Source organism: Chiloscyllium plagiosum, unplaced genomic scaffold (assembly GCF_037043375.1).
Source record: "Chiloscyllium plagiosum isolate Xiang-an unplaced genomic scaffold, Cpla_swu_hap1 HiC_scaffold_20, whole genome shotgun sequence".
Taxonomy (NCBI): Eukaryota; Metazoa; Chordata; class Chondrichthyes; order Orectolobiformes; family Hemiscylliidae; genus Chiloscyllium; species Chiloscyllium plagiosum.
In genome coordinates, this window is record NW_028270158.1 from 46,884,616 (window position 1) to 46,898,602 (window position 13,987).

Sequence of the window (13,987 nt, forward strand, 5' to 3'; positions counted from 1 at the left end):
GAGCACGGACGGGATCCCACCGCACACCTGAGCGTCCTCCAACTGGTGCACTACGTCGGGTCCGAGCACCGCCGTTTTAAGGCGTCGGATGGCGGTGGCCACGAACCGGACGTCTACCGCTGCCCTGCCTGCTATGTCCTGCGGCAGCGTCCAGCCCAGGCCCCCGGCACCCAGCACGTCCCCGACCCTGGTCACCCTCGCCGCCGCGGCCCTCCCCTCCGACAGCCACTCGAACCCGCGAGTACAGAGGTGCGGATTCCTGAGCAACGGCTCCCTGACGACAGCCGCTACTCCAGCCGGAGGGTAGGCGCGACGCGATTCGACCATGTTCCAGACAGTGATCAGGTCCTGGTAAAAGACAGGCAGCGTCTTGAGGGCGACCTCCAAACCGTCACGGTCGACGAACAGGAGCTGCGTGTCGTAGTTGAGGTTACGCACCCGGCGGAAAAAATACGTCGCCAGGGTGCACCACCTAGGAGGAGGCTCGACGTAAAGGTATCGCCGCAAGGTCTGAAGGCGGAACGTCGCGACCTGGGTGCGGACGCACACCAGCGACTGACAGCCCTCCTCAATAGGGAGACTCAGAACCTGCGCGGCGACCCAGTGCATCTTTTTGTCCCAGAAGAAATCGACCAACGTTCTCTGGATGTCAGCGACAAAGCCAGGAGGAGGGACCAAAGTGACCAGCCGGTACCACAGCATGGCGGCCACCAGCTGGTTTATGACCAGCACTCGACTCCTGTAAGGTAGCACTCGGAGCAGTCCTGTCCAGCGGCCTAGGCGAGCCGAGACTTTGGCCTCCAGCTCCTGCCAGTTGGCCGGCCAGGATTCCTCAGCCGGGCCGAGGTAGACCCCCAGGTAGAGGAGATGGGTGGTACTCCAGCTGAACCCCCGTAACTCCTCCGGCAGAGAGTCCACCCGCCACGGGCCGACCAGTAGTCCGGAACATTTGGCCCAGTTGATCCTGGCGGAAGATGCCGCCGAGTACACGGCCTGGCACTCGCGCATCCTCCCCAGGTCAGCCGGGTCGGTGAAAGTGAGGAGCACGTCGTCGGCGTAGGCCGAGAGGACCACCCCCGTGCCCGCGCCGCGCAGAACCAGCCCCGACAACCTCCTCCGCAAGAGGCGCAGGAAAGGCTCCACGCACAGGGAATACAGCTGGCCGGACAGGGGGCAGCCTTGACGCACTCCTCTCCCGAAGCGAAGGGGCGCCGTCAGGGACCCGTTAACTTTAACCAGACACTCTGCGGCGGCATACAAAAGTCGGATCCGGGCGACGAACTGCGTCCCGAACCCGAATGCCCGCAGAGTCCCGAGCAGGTACTCATGATCGACACTGTCGAACGCCTTCTCCTGGTCGAGAGACAGGAAGGCACTCGGCAGACCAGCCCGTCGACAGAAATGGATCAGGTCCCGGACCAGGTGGACGTTGTCGTGTATCCTCCGGCCCGGGACCGTGTAGGACTGGTCCGGGTGAATCATGTGGGCCAGCACGGAGGCCAGGCGAGAAGACAACACCCTGGCGAAGATTTTGTAATCCGTGCTGAGGAGGGAGACCGGACGCCAGTTCTTTAAAGAACAAAGGTCCCCCTTCTTTGGCAGCAGGACGATGACCGCCCTGCGCCAAGAAAGGGGCAGCTCTCCGGCATTTAGACATTCCCCCAGGACCTGTGCGTAGTCGCTCCCCAGGACATCCCAGAACGCCCTGAAGAACTCCACAGTCGGCCCGTCCAGCCCCGTGGATTTGCCCCTCGAGAGCCGGTCGAGGGTGCCAGTCAGCTCCTCTAAAGTGACGGGAGCGTCGAGCCTTCCGGCGTCCTCCGGGCTGAGCTGCGCCAGTCCTCCCACAGAACTCTGCGAGCATCCTCGCTGAACGGATCCGGAGAGAACAGAGCCGTGTAATAGTTCCGGACGTGGGCCCTGATGCCCTCCGGATCCAAGACGAGGGACCCGTCGTCGGCCAGCAGCACAAGGAGCTGCTGACGGGTGCCACGCCTTTTTTCCAGCGAGTAGAAGAAGGGGGAGCCACGGTCCAGGTCCTGGAGGAGCTGGATCCGTGACCTCACGTACGCGCCCCGAGCCCCGACGAGCTGCAGGTCCCGGAGCGCGGCCTTCTTCTCTTCGTACGCCCCGCGCAGGGCCGGGTCCGCGTCGGGCTGACCGAGGCGTGACTCCAGGTCGAGCAACTCCCTCTCCAACTCCCCGATCCTGGATTTCCGCCTCTTCGTCGACCCCCTCACGTACTCCTGACAGAAGACGCGGACGTGAGCCGTACCCACGTCCCACCATAGCCTCAGGGAGGGGAAGCTTCCCCGCTTCCTTTTCCAGCCGGCCCAGAAACGACGAAACGAGTCCTGGAACCGCTCGTCCTCCAGCAGCAGGTTGTTAAAGTGCCAATACGCGGAGCCCAGCCTGGCGCTGAACGGAAGGAGTTCCGCCCACACCAAGTGATGGTCCGTGCACGACACCTGCCGCGTGGAGGCTTTCGGAAAACAGGAGGCGTACGCCCGCAAAACGTACAGGCGGTCGATTCTGGACGCTCCGACCCCAGGCCTCACGAAGGTGAAGGCGATGGAGTCGGGATGGAGATTTCGCCAGACGTCCACCAGGTCGAAGGACTTGACCAAGTCCCCCAACCTCTTCCTCGACGCCCAGCCAGTGCGGGCACCACCGTGGTCCCTGCCCTCGAGGACGCAGTTAAAATCTCCCCCGAGGACAACGCACTGGCTCTCGTCGATGGAGGAGAGATGAGCGGACACTTCTCCGAGGAAGCTCGTTTGCCTCGGCCCGGCCAGGGGAGCGTAGACGTTCACCAAGTGAAGCACCGCGCCCCCCAGCCGAACTGTCAGGTGAAGCAAACGGCCTGGCACTGGCTCCCTGACCCCCAAGATCTCCATCTGAAAATGCGGGGCCAACAGGATAGCCACCCCGCCAGATCTGCGGGTGAGGTGACTCATGTAGACCCCCCCCCCCACTCGCCACTCCAGGACCCAGATGGCTTCGTCTCCCGGGGTAGTGTGGGTTTCTTGCAGGAAGCACACCGCATACCTCCCGTCCCGAAGGACCGAGAGGGTCTGGAATCTGCGCTGCGACTCCCTGCTGCCGTTGATGTTGAGGCTGGCTATAGTCGTCTCCATGTCGGAAGCTTTGTGCAACCACCACCAGTACAACTAACAAACCTATCTACAGGGAGGATGAGGGAGGGGCACTGAAGTCCCTCGCCCTCACCAGGAGTGCCCCCAGGAAGTTCCTGACTCGCTTTTGCTCATTAATGTCGAGCCCAGGCGCCTGGCGGGCAGCGTGGGCCGACCAGTAAACTTTTTCAAAAGAGCTCCTGCGGTCGAGCACCAGTTGGGCTCTATCCCGGCGACTCCGAGTTTCCTCGACAAATTCCCGGAGTTCCTCGAGGGGGATGAGGGGGAGATCGGTGGGGGGCACCCGGGACTCAAAAATGTCACTGCAGACGGAGTCCACGTCGTCCCCGGTGTCCGCCACCGATCCCGAACCCTCCTCCGGGAGGTCGCCCTCGGTCACCGACCCCTCCCCCACCGAGAGGATGGGGGCTGGTCCGGCACCGCCAACCGGCCTCAAACCCCCAGCGACCCCACCCCGAGGGTCACCGGCGGTACCTTCCTCGGCGTACCCCTTCCCGGAACGCCCCGAGTTCGGGTCGTCGGGCGGCAGAGGCTCGGGGCCCCGCTCCTCTCCCGGCACCGGGAGGCCTGGCTCCTCGGGAAAAAGGTCATCCCCCAGGAAAAGGTCATCCCCCAGGGCCAAGGCCCCCGGAAAAACAGTCTGGGAGGAGGAGCGAGGATAACACCCTCCTCCCCTCCACCGCTCGACGACCCAGCAGAGGGTCCTCCGTCGTCACCCGCATCACGGCCCTCGTGGTTCTTAAGGTCCTCCCCAGGGGCCGGAGGAGTTGAGGCAGCAGGAGGCCCTGCTGTAGCCCCTGGGGGTTTTGGCAAGTCGGGCCGCAGTGCGGGACCATTGGTCCATCCCCTGGAGAGGAACAGCACCGTCAGCGCACTACTGGAGTATCTCTCCCCTCCAGGGGCCAGTGCCTCTTCCCCAGATAGACAGGCGGGAATTTATTTTTTTTTTTTTTTTTTTCGGGGGGGATTTATTTTTTTTTTTTTTTTTTTTTTTTTTTTCCCTTTAACCCCCACACTACCACCTAAGTGCGGTAGTGCTTATTTTTTCCCCAGCACCCATGGTGTGTGTGTGCAGGTGTGAGACACAGTGAAAGACACAAAGTGCACCAATCTTTATTCAATTTCCACCACCAGGAATATAGGAAAACACCCGGGTGGCCAGTGACAAACACTGCCCTTCACATCAAAGGGCAGTGCTGTGTGATCAAAACAGTGAAGGGGAGGGTAGGGACTAAATCAAAATAGAGTTGGAGGGAGAAATGATGCACTCCACTCCCTGCGGCGCCCACCTCTCCCTGAACAACTCCAGGGTGTTGGTGGACACCGCGTGCTCCTTCTCCAAGGACACCCGGGCTCTAACATAACCGCGGAAGAGGGGCAGGCAGTCGGCCCTAACGACCCCCTCCACGGCCCGCTGCCTGGACCTGTTGATGGCCAGCTTGGCCAGGCCCAGGAGCAGACCCACGAGGAGGTCTTCAGACCTGCCCTCCTTCCTCCGTACCGGGTGCCCAAAGATTAGGAGCGTGGGACTGAAGTGCAGCCAAAAACAGAGGAGAAGGTTTTTAAGGAAATCAAAAAGGGAGTGCAAACGCCCACACCCAATATATACATGGTCCACGGACTCCACAGCGCCACAGAACAAGCAGTTGGGCTGGGAGTCCGTGAACCACCGCAATCTGCGGTTGCAGGGGACTGCTGCGTGCAGCACCCTCCACCCCAGATCCCCGAGAGAAAGGGGGAGGACTCCCGCGTAGAGAGCCCTCCACTGGGGATCCCCACCGCCCGGTGGCAAATGGGCACGCCAAGGCGTGTCCGGACGGTGGATGAGGGAGAAGAGGTGGATGGTGTGCAGCAGCAGTCGGTACAGGGCTCTCCTTTTCACCTCCCGAAACAAAACAAAGTTAAAATTTCGGAGGCGGCTCAGGTTGTGGGGCACAGGCTCCCGCGGGAAGTACGGGACCTTGGGGCCAATGTGAAATTCCGTCCGGGCTGGGGTGAGCTCGGACGGGATCCCGCCGCACACCTGAGCGTCCTCCAACTGGTGTACTACGTCGGGTCCGAGCACCGCCGTTTTGAGGCGTCGGATGGCGGTGGCCACGTACTGGACGTCTACCGCCGCCCTGCCTGCTATGTCCTGCGGCAGCGTCCAGCCCAGGCCCCCGGCACCCAGCACGTCCCCGACCCTGGTCACCCTCGCCGCCGCGGCCCTCTCCTCCGACAGCCACTCGAACCCGCGAGTACGGAGGTGCGGATTCCTGAGCAACGGCTCCCTGACGACAGCCGCTACTCCAGCCGGAGGGTAGGCGCGACGCGATTCGACCATGTTCCAGACAGTGATCAGGTCCTGGTAAAAGACAGGCAGCGTCTTGAGGGCGACCTGCAAACCGTCACGGTCGACGAACAGGAGCTGCGTGTCGTAGTTGAGGTTACGCACCTGGCGGAAAAAATACGTCGCCAGGGCGCACCATCTAGGAGGAGGCTCGACGTAAAGGTATCGCCGCAAGGTCTGAAGGCGGAACGTCGCGACCTGGGTGCGGGCGCACACCAGCGACTGACCGCCCTCCTCAATAGGGAGACTCAGAGCCTGCGCGGCGACCCAGTGCATCTTTTTGTCCCAGAAGAAATCGACCAACGTTCTCTGGATGCCAGCGACAAAGCCAAGAGGAGGGACCAAAGTGACCAGCCGGTACCACAGCATGGCGGCCACCAGCTGGTTTATGACCAGCACTCGACTCCTGTAAGATAGCACTCGGAGCAGTCCTGTCCAGCGGCCTAGGCGAGCCGAGACTTTGGCCTCCAGCTCCTGCCAGTTGGCCGGCCAGGATTCCTCAGCCGGGCTGAGGTAGACCCCCAGGTAGAGGAGATGGGTGGTACTCCAGCTGAACCCCCGTAACTCCTCCGGCAGAGAGTCCACCCGCCACGGGCCGACCAGTAGTCCGGAACATTTGGCCCAGTTGATCCTGGCGGAAGACGCCGCCGAGTACACGGCCTGGCACTCGCGCATCCTCCCCAGGTCAGCCGGGTCGGTGAAAGTGAGGAGCACGTCGTCGGCGTAGGCCGAGAGGACCACCCCCGTGCCCGCGCCGCGCAGAACCAGCCCCGACAACCTCCTCCGCAAGAGGCGCAGGAAAGGCTCCACGCACAGGGAATACAGCTGGCCGGACAGGGGGCAGCCTTGACGCACTCCTCTCCCGAAGCGAAGGGGCGCCGTCAGGGACCCGTTAACTTTAACCAGACACTCTGCGGCGGCGTACAAAAGTCGGATCCGGGCGACGAACTGCGCCCCGAACCCGAATGCCCGCAGAGTCCCGAGCAGGTACTCGTGATCGACCCTGTCGAACGCCTTCTCCTGGTCGAGAGACAGGAAGGCGCTCGGCAGACCAGCCCGTCGACAGAAATGGATCAGGTCCCGGACCAGGTGGACGTTATCGTGTATCCTCCGGCCCGGGACCGTGTAGGACTGGTCCGGGTGGATCATGTGGGCCAGCACGGAGGCCAGGCGAGAAGACAACACCCTGGCGAAGATTTTGTAATCCGTGCCGAGGAGGGAGACCGGACGCCAGTTCTTTAAGGAACGAAGGTCCCCCTTCTTTGGCAGCAGGACGATGACCGCCCTGCGCCAAGAAAGGGGCAGCTGTCCGGCATTTAAACACTCCCCCAGGACCTGTGCGTAGTCGCTCCCCAGGACGTCCCAGAACGCCCTGAAGAACTCCACAGTCAGCCCGTCCAGCCCCGGGGTTTTGCCCCTCGAGAGCCGGTCGAGGGCGCCGGTCAGCTCCTCCAAAGTGACGGGAGCGTCGAGCCTTCCGGCGTCCTCCGGGCCGAGCTGCGGCAGGTCCTCCCACAGAACTCTGCGAGCATCCTCGCTGGACGGATCCGGGGAGAACAGGGCTGTGTAATAGTTTCGGACGTGGGCCCTGACGCCCTCCGGATCCGAGACGAGGGACCCGTCGTCGGCCAGCAGCACAAGGAGCTGCTGACGGGTGCCACGCCTTTTTTCCAGCGAGTAGAAGAAGGGGGAGCCGCGGTCCAGGTCCTGGAGGAGCTGGATCCGCGACCTCACGTACGCGCCCCGAGCCCCGACGAGCTGCAGGTCCCGGAGCGCGGCCTTCTTCTCTTCGTACACCCCGCGCAGGGCCGGGTCCGCGTCGGGCTGACCGAGGCGTGACTCCAGGTCGAGCAACTCCCTCTCCAACTCCCCGATCCTGGATTTCCGCCTCTTCGTCGACCCCCTCGCGTACTCCTGACAGAAGACGCGGACGTGAGCCTTGCCCACGTCCCACCATAGCCTCAGGGAGGGGAAGCTTCCCCGCTTCCTTCTCCAGCCGGCCCAGAAGCGACGAAACGAGTCCCGGAACCGCTCGTCCTCCAGCAGCAGGTTGTTAAAGTGCCAGTACGCGGAGCCGAGCCTGGCGCCGAACGGAAGGAGTTCCGCCCACACCAGGTGGTGGTCCGTGCACGACACCTGCCGCATGGAGGCCTTCGGGAAACAGGAGGCGTACGCCCGCGAAACGTACAGGCGGTCGATTCTGGACACTCCGACCCCAGGCCTCACGAAGGTGAAGGCGATGGAGTCGGGATGGAGATTCCGCCAGACGTCCACCAGGTCGAAGGACTTGACCAAGTCCCCCAACCTCTTCCCTGACGCGCGGTCAGTGCGGGCACCGCCGTGGTCCCTGCCCTCGAGGACGCAATTAAAATCTCCCCCGAGGACGACGCACTGGCCCTCGTCGATGGAAGCGAGATGAGCGGACACTTCTTGGAAGAAGCTCGCTTGCCTCGGCCCGGCCGGGGGAGCGTAGACGTTCACCAAGTGAAGCACCGCGCCCCCCAGCCGAACCGTCAGGTGAAGCAAACGGCCTGGCACTGGCTCCCTGACCCCCAAGATCTCCGGCTGAAAATGCGGGGCCAACAGGATAGCCACCCCGCCAGATCTGCGGGTGAGGTGACTCATGTAGACCCCCCCTCGCCACTCCAGGAGCCAGGTGGCTTCGTCTCCCGGGGTAGTGTGGGTTTCTTGCAGGAAGCACACCGCATACCTCCCGTCCCGAAGGACCGAGAGGGTCTGGAATCTGCGCTGCGACTCCCTGCTGCCGTTGATGTTGAGGCTGGCTATAGTCGTCTCCATGTCGGAAGCTTTGTGCAACCACCACCAGTACAACTAACAAACCTATCTACAGGGAGGATGAGGGAGGGGCACTGAAGTCCCTCGCCCTCACCAGGAGTGCCCCCAGGAAGTTCCTGACTCGCTTTTGCTCATTAATGTCGAGCCCAGGCGCCTGGCGGGCAGCGTGGGCCGACCAGTAAACTTTTTCAAAAGAGCTCCTGCGGTCGAGCACCAGTTGGGCTCTATCCCGGCGACTCCGAGTTTCCTCGACAAATTCCCGGAGTTCCTCGAGGGGGATGAGGGGGAGATCGGTGGGGGGCACCCGGGACTCAAAAATGTCACTGCAGACGGAGTCCACGTCGTCCCCGGTGTCCGCCACCGATCCCGAACCCTCCTCCGGGAGGTCGCCCTCGGTCACCGACCCCTCCCCCACCGAGAGGATGGGGGCTGGTCCGGCACCGCCAACCGGCCTCAAACCCCCAGCGACCCCACCCCGAGGGTCACCGGCGGTACCTTCCTCGGCGTACCCCTTCCCGGAACGCCCCGAGTTCGGGTCGTCGGGCGGCAGAGGCTCGGGGCCCCGCTCCTCTCCCGGCACCGGGAGGCCTGGCTCCTCGGGAAAAAGGTCATCCCCCAGGAAAAGGTCATCCCCCAGGGCCAAGGCCCCCGGAAAAACAGTCTGGGAGGAGGAGCGAGGATAACACCCTCCTCCCCTCCACCGCTCGACGACCCAGCAGAGGGTCCTCCGTCGTCACCCGCATCACGGCCCTCGTGGTTCTTAAGGTCCTCCCCAGGGGCCGGAGGAGTTGAGGCAGCAGGAGGCCCTGCTGTAGCCCCTGGGGGTTTTGGCAAGTCGGGCCGCAGTGCGGGACCATTGGTCCATCCCCTGGAGAGGAACAGCACCGTCAGCGCACTACTGGAGTATCTCTCCCCTCCAGGGGCCAGTGCCTCTTCCCCAGATAGACAGGCGGGAATTTATTTTTTTTTTTTTTTTTTTTCTTCTTCTTTTTTTTTTTTTTTTTTTTATTTTTTCTTTACCCTACACTACCACCTAACTGCGGTAGTGCTTATTTTATCCCCAGCACCCATGGTGTGTGTGTGCAGGTGTAAGACACTGTGAAAGACACAAAGTGCACGAATCTTTATTCAGTTTCCACCACCAGGAAGACAGGAAAACACCCGGGTGGCCAGTGACAAACACTGCCCTTCACATCAAAGGACAGTGCTGTGTGATCAAAACAGTGAAGGGGAGGGTAGGGACTAAATCAAAATAGAATTGGAGGGAGAAATGATGCACTCCACTCCCTGCGGCGCCCACCTCTCCCTGAACAACTCCAGGGTGTTGGTCGACGCCGCGTGCTCCTTCTCCAAGGACACCCGGGCTCTAACGTAACCGCGGAAGAGGGGCAGGCAGTCGGCCCTAACGACCCCCTCCACGGCCCGCTGCCTGGACCTGTTGATGGCCAGTTTGGCCAGGCCCAGGAGCAGACCCACGAGGAGGTCTTCAGACCTGCCCTCCTTCCTCCGTACCGGGTGCCCAAAGATCAGGAGCGTGGGACTGAAGTGCAGCCAAAAACAGAGGAGAAGGTTTTTCAGAAAATCAAAAAGGGAGTGCAAACGCCCACACCCAATATACACGTGGTCCACGGACTCCACAGCGCCACAGAACAAGCAGTTGGGCTGGGAGTCCGTGAACCACCGCAATCTGCGGTTGCAGGGGACTGCTGCGTGCAGCACCCTCCACCCCAGATCCCCGAGAGAAAGGGGGAGGACTCCCGCGTAGAGAGCCCTCCACTGGGGATCCCCACCGCCCGGTGGCAAATGGGCACGCCAAGGCGTGTCCGGACGGTGGATGAGGGAGAAGAGGTGGACGGTGTGCAGCAGCAGTCTGTACAGGGCTCTCCTGTTCACCTCCCTAAACGAAACAAAGTTAAAATTTCGGAGGCGGCTCAGGTTGTGGGGCACAGGCTCCCGCGGGAAGTACGGGACCTTGGGGCCAATGTGAAATTCCGTCCGGGCTGGGGTGAGCTCGGACGGGATCCCGCCGCACACCTGAGCGTCCTCCAACTGGTGTACTACGTCGGGTCCGAGCACCGCCGTTTTGAGGCGTCGGATGGCGGTGGCCACGTACTGGACGTCTACCGCCGCCCTGCCTGCTATGTCCTGCGGCAGCGTCCAGCCCAGGCCCCCGGCACCCAGCACGTCCCCGACCCTGGTCACCCTCGCCGCCGCGGCCCTCTCCTCCGACAGCCACTCGAACCCGCGAGTACGGAGGTGCGGATTCCTGAGCAACGGCTCCCTGACGACAGCCGCTACTCCAGCCGGAGGGTAGGCGCGACGCGATTCGACCATGTTCCAGACAGTGATCAGGTCCTGGTAAAAGACAGGCAGCGTCTTGAGGGCGACCTGCAAACCGTCACGGTCGACGAACAGGAGCTGCGTGTCGTAGTTGAGGTTACGCACCTGGCGGAAAAAATACGTCGCCAGGGCGCACCATCTAGGAGGAGGCTCGACGTAAAGGTATCGCCGCAAGGTCTGAAGGCGGAACGTCGCGACCTGGGTGCGGGCGCACACCAGCGACTGACCGCCCTCCTCAATAGGGAGACTCAGAGCCTGCGCGGCGACCCAGTGCATCTTTTTGTCCCAGAAGAAATCGACCAACGTTCTCTGGATGCCAGCGACAAAGCCAAGAGGAGGGACCAAAGTGACCAGCCGGTACCACAGCATGGCGGCCACCAGCTGGTTTATGACCAGCACTCGACTCCTGTAAGATAGCACTCGGAGCAGTCCTGTCCAGCGGCCTAGGCGAGCCGAGACTTTGGCCTCCAGCTCCTGCCAGTTGGCCGGCCAGGATTCCTCAGCCGGGCTGAGGTAGACCCCCAGGTAGAGGAGATGGGTGGTACTCCAGCTGAACCCCCGTAACTCCTCCGGCAGAGAGTCCACCCGCCACGGGCCGACCAGTAGTCCGGAACATTTGGCCCAGTTGATCCTGGCGGAAGACGCCGCCGAGTACACGGCCTGGCACTCGCGCATCCTCCCCAGGTCAGCCGGGTCGGTGAAAGTGAGGAGCACGTCGTCGGCGTAGGCCGAGAGGACCACCCCCGTGCCCGCGCCGCGCAGAACCAGCCCCGACAACCTCCTCCGCAAGAGGCGCAGGAAAGGCTCCACGCACAGGGAATACAGCTGGCCGGACAGGGGGCAGCCTTGACGCACTCCTCTCCCGAAGCGAAGGGGCGCCGTCAGGGACCCGTTAACTTTAACCAGACACTCTGCGGCGGCGTACAAAAGTCGGATCCGGGCGACGAACTGCGCCCCGAACCCGAATGCCCGCAGAGTCCCGAGCAGGTACTCGTGATCGACCCTGTCGAACGCCTTCTCCTGGTCGAGAGACAGGAAGGCGCTCGGCAGACCAGCCCGTCGACAGAAATGGATCAGGTCCCGGACCAGGTGGACGTTATCGTGTATCCTCCGGCCCGGGACCGTGTAGGACTGGTCCGGGTGGATCATGTGGGCCAGCACGGAGGCCAGGCGAGAAGACAACACCCTGGCGAAGATTTTGTAATCCGTGCCGAGGAGGGAGACCGGACGCCAGTTCTTTAAGGAACGAAGGTCCCCCTTCTTTGGCAGCAGGACGATGACCGCCCTGCGCCAAGAAAGGGGCAGCTGTCCGGCATTTAAACACTCCCCCAGGACCTGTGCGTAGTCGCTCCCCAGGACGTCCCAGAACGCCCTGAAGAACTCCACAGTCAGCCCGTCCAGCCCCGGGGTTTTGCCCCTCGAGAGCCGGTCGAGGGCGCCGGTCAGCTCCTCCAAAGTGACGGGAGCGTCGAGCCTTCCGGCGTCCTCCGGGCCGAGCTGCGGCAGGTCCTCCCACAGAACTCTGCGAGCATCCTCGCTGGACGGATCCGGGGAGAACAGGGCTGTGTAATAGTTTCGGACGTGGGCCCTGACGCCCTCCGGATCCGAGACGAGGGACCCGTCGTCGGCCAGCAGCACAAGGAGCTGCTGACGGGTGCCACGCCTTTTTTCCAGCGAGTAGAAGAAGGGGGAGCCGCGGTCCAGGTCCTGGAGGAGCTGGATCCGCGACCTCACGTACGCGCCCCGAGCCCCGACGAGCTGCAGGTCCCGGAGCGCGGCCTTCTTCTCTTCGTACACCCCGCGCAGGGCCGGGTCCGCGTCGGGCTGACCGAGGCGTGACTCCAGGTCGAGCAACTCCCTCTCCAACTCCCCGATCCTGGATTTCCGCCTCTTCGTCGACCCCCTCGCGTACTCCTGACAGAAGACGCGGACGTGAGCCTTGCCCACGTCCCACCATAGCCTCAGGGAGGGGAAGCTTCCCCGCTTCCTTCTCCAGCCGGCCCAGAAGCGACGAAACGAGTCCCGGAACCGCTCGTCCTCCAGCAGCAGGTTGTTAAAGTGCCAGTACGCGGAGCCGAGCCTGGCGCCGAACGGAAGGAGTTCCGCCCACACCAGGTGGTGGTCCGTGCACGACACCTGCCGCATGGAGGCCTTCGGGAAACAGGAGGCGTACGCCCGCGAAACGTACAGGCGGTCGATTCTGGACACTCCGACCCCAGGCCTCACGAAGGTGAAGGCGATGGAGTCGGGATGGAGATTCCGCCAGACGTCCACCAGGTCGAAGGACTTGACCAAGTCCCCCAACCTCTTCCCTGACGCGCGGTCAGTGCGGGCACCGCCGTGGTCCCTGCCCTCGAGGACGCAATTAAAATCTCCCCCGAGGACGACGCACTGGCCCTCGTCGATGGAAGCGAGATGAGCGGACACTTCTTGGAAGAAGCTCGCTTGCCTCGGCCCGGCCGGGGGAGCGTAGACGTTCACCAAGTGAAGCACCGCGCCCCCCAGCCGAACCGTCAGGTGAAGCAAACGGCCTGGCACTGGCTCCCTGACCCCCAAGATCTCCGGCTGAAAATGCGGGGCCAACAGGATAGCCACCCCGCCAGATCTGCGGGTGAGGTGACTCATGTAGACCCCCCCTCGCCACTCCAGGAGCCAGGTGGCTTCGTCTCCCGGGGTAGTGTGGGTTTCTTGCAGGAAGCACACCGCATACCTCCCGTCCCGAAGGACCGAGAGGGTCTGGAATCTGCGCTGCGACTCCCTGCTGCCGTTGATGTTGAGGCTGGCTATAGTCGTCTCCATGTCGGAAGCTTTGTGCAACCACCACCAGTACAACTAACAAACCTATCTACAGGGAGGATGAGGGAGGGGCACTGAAGTCCCTCGCCCTCACCAGGAGTGCCCCCAGGAAGTTCCTGACTCGCTTTTGCTCATTAATGTCGAGCCCAGGCGCCTGGCGGGCAGCGTGGGCCGACCAGTAAACTTTTTCAAAAGAGCTCCTGCGGTCGAGCACCAGTTGGGCTCTATCCCGGCGACTCCGAGTTTCCTCGACAAATTCCCGGAGTTCCTCGAGGGGGATGAGGGGGAGATCGGTGGGGGGCACCCGGGACTCAAAAATGTCACTGCAGACGGAGTCCACGTCGTCCCCGGTGTCCGCCACCGATCCCGAACCCTCCTCCGGGAGGTCGCCCTCGGTCACCGACCCCTCCCCCACCGAGAGGATGGGGGCTGGTCCGGCACCGCCAACCGGCCTCAAACCCCCAGCGACCCCACCCCGAGGGTCACCGGCGGTACCTTCCTCGGCGTACCCCTTCCCGGAACGCCCCGAGTTCGGGTCGTCGGGCGGCAGAGGCTCGGGGCCCCGCTCCTC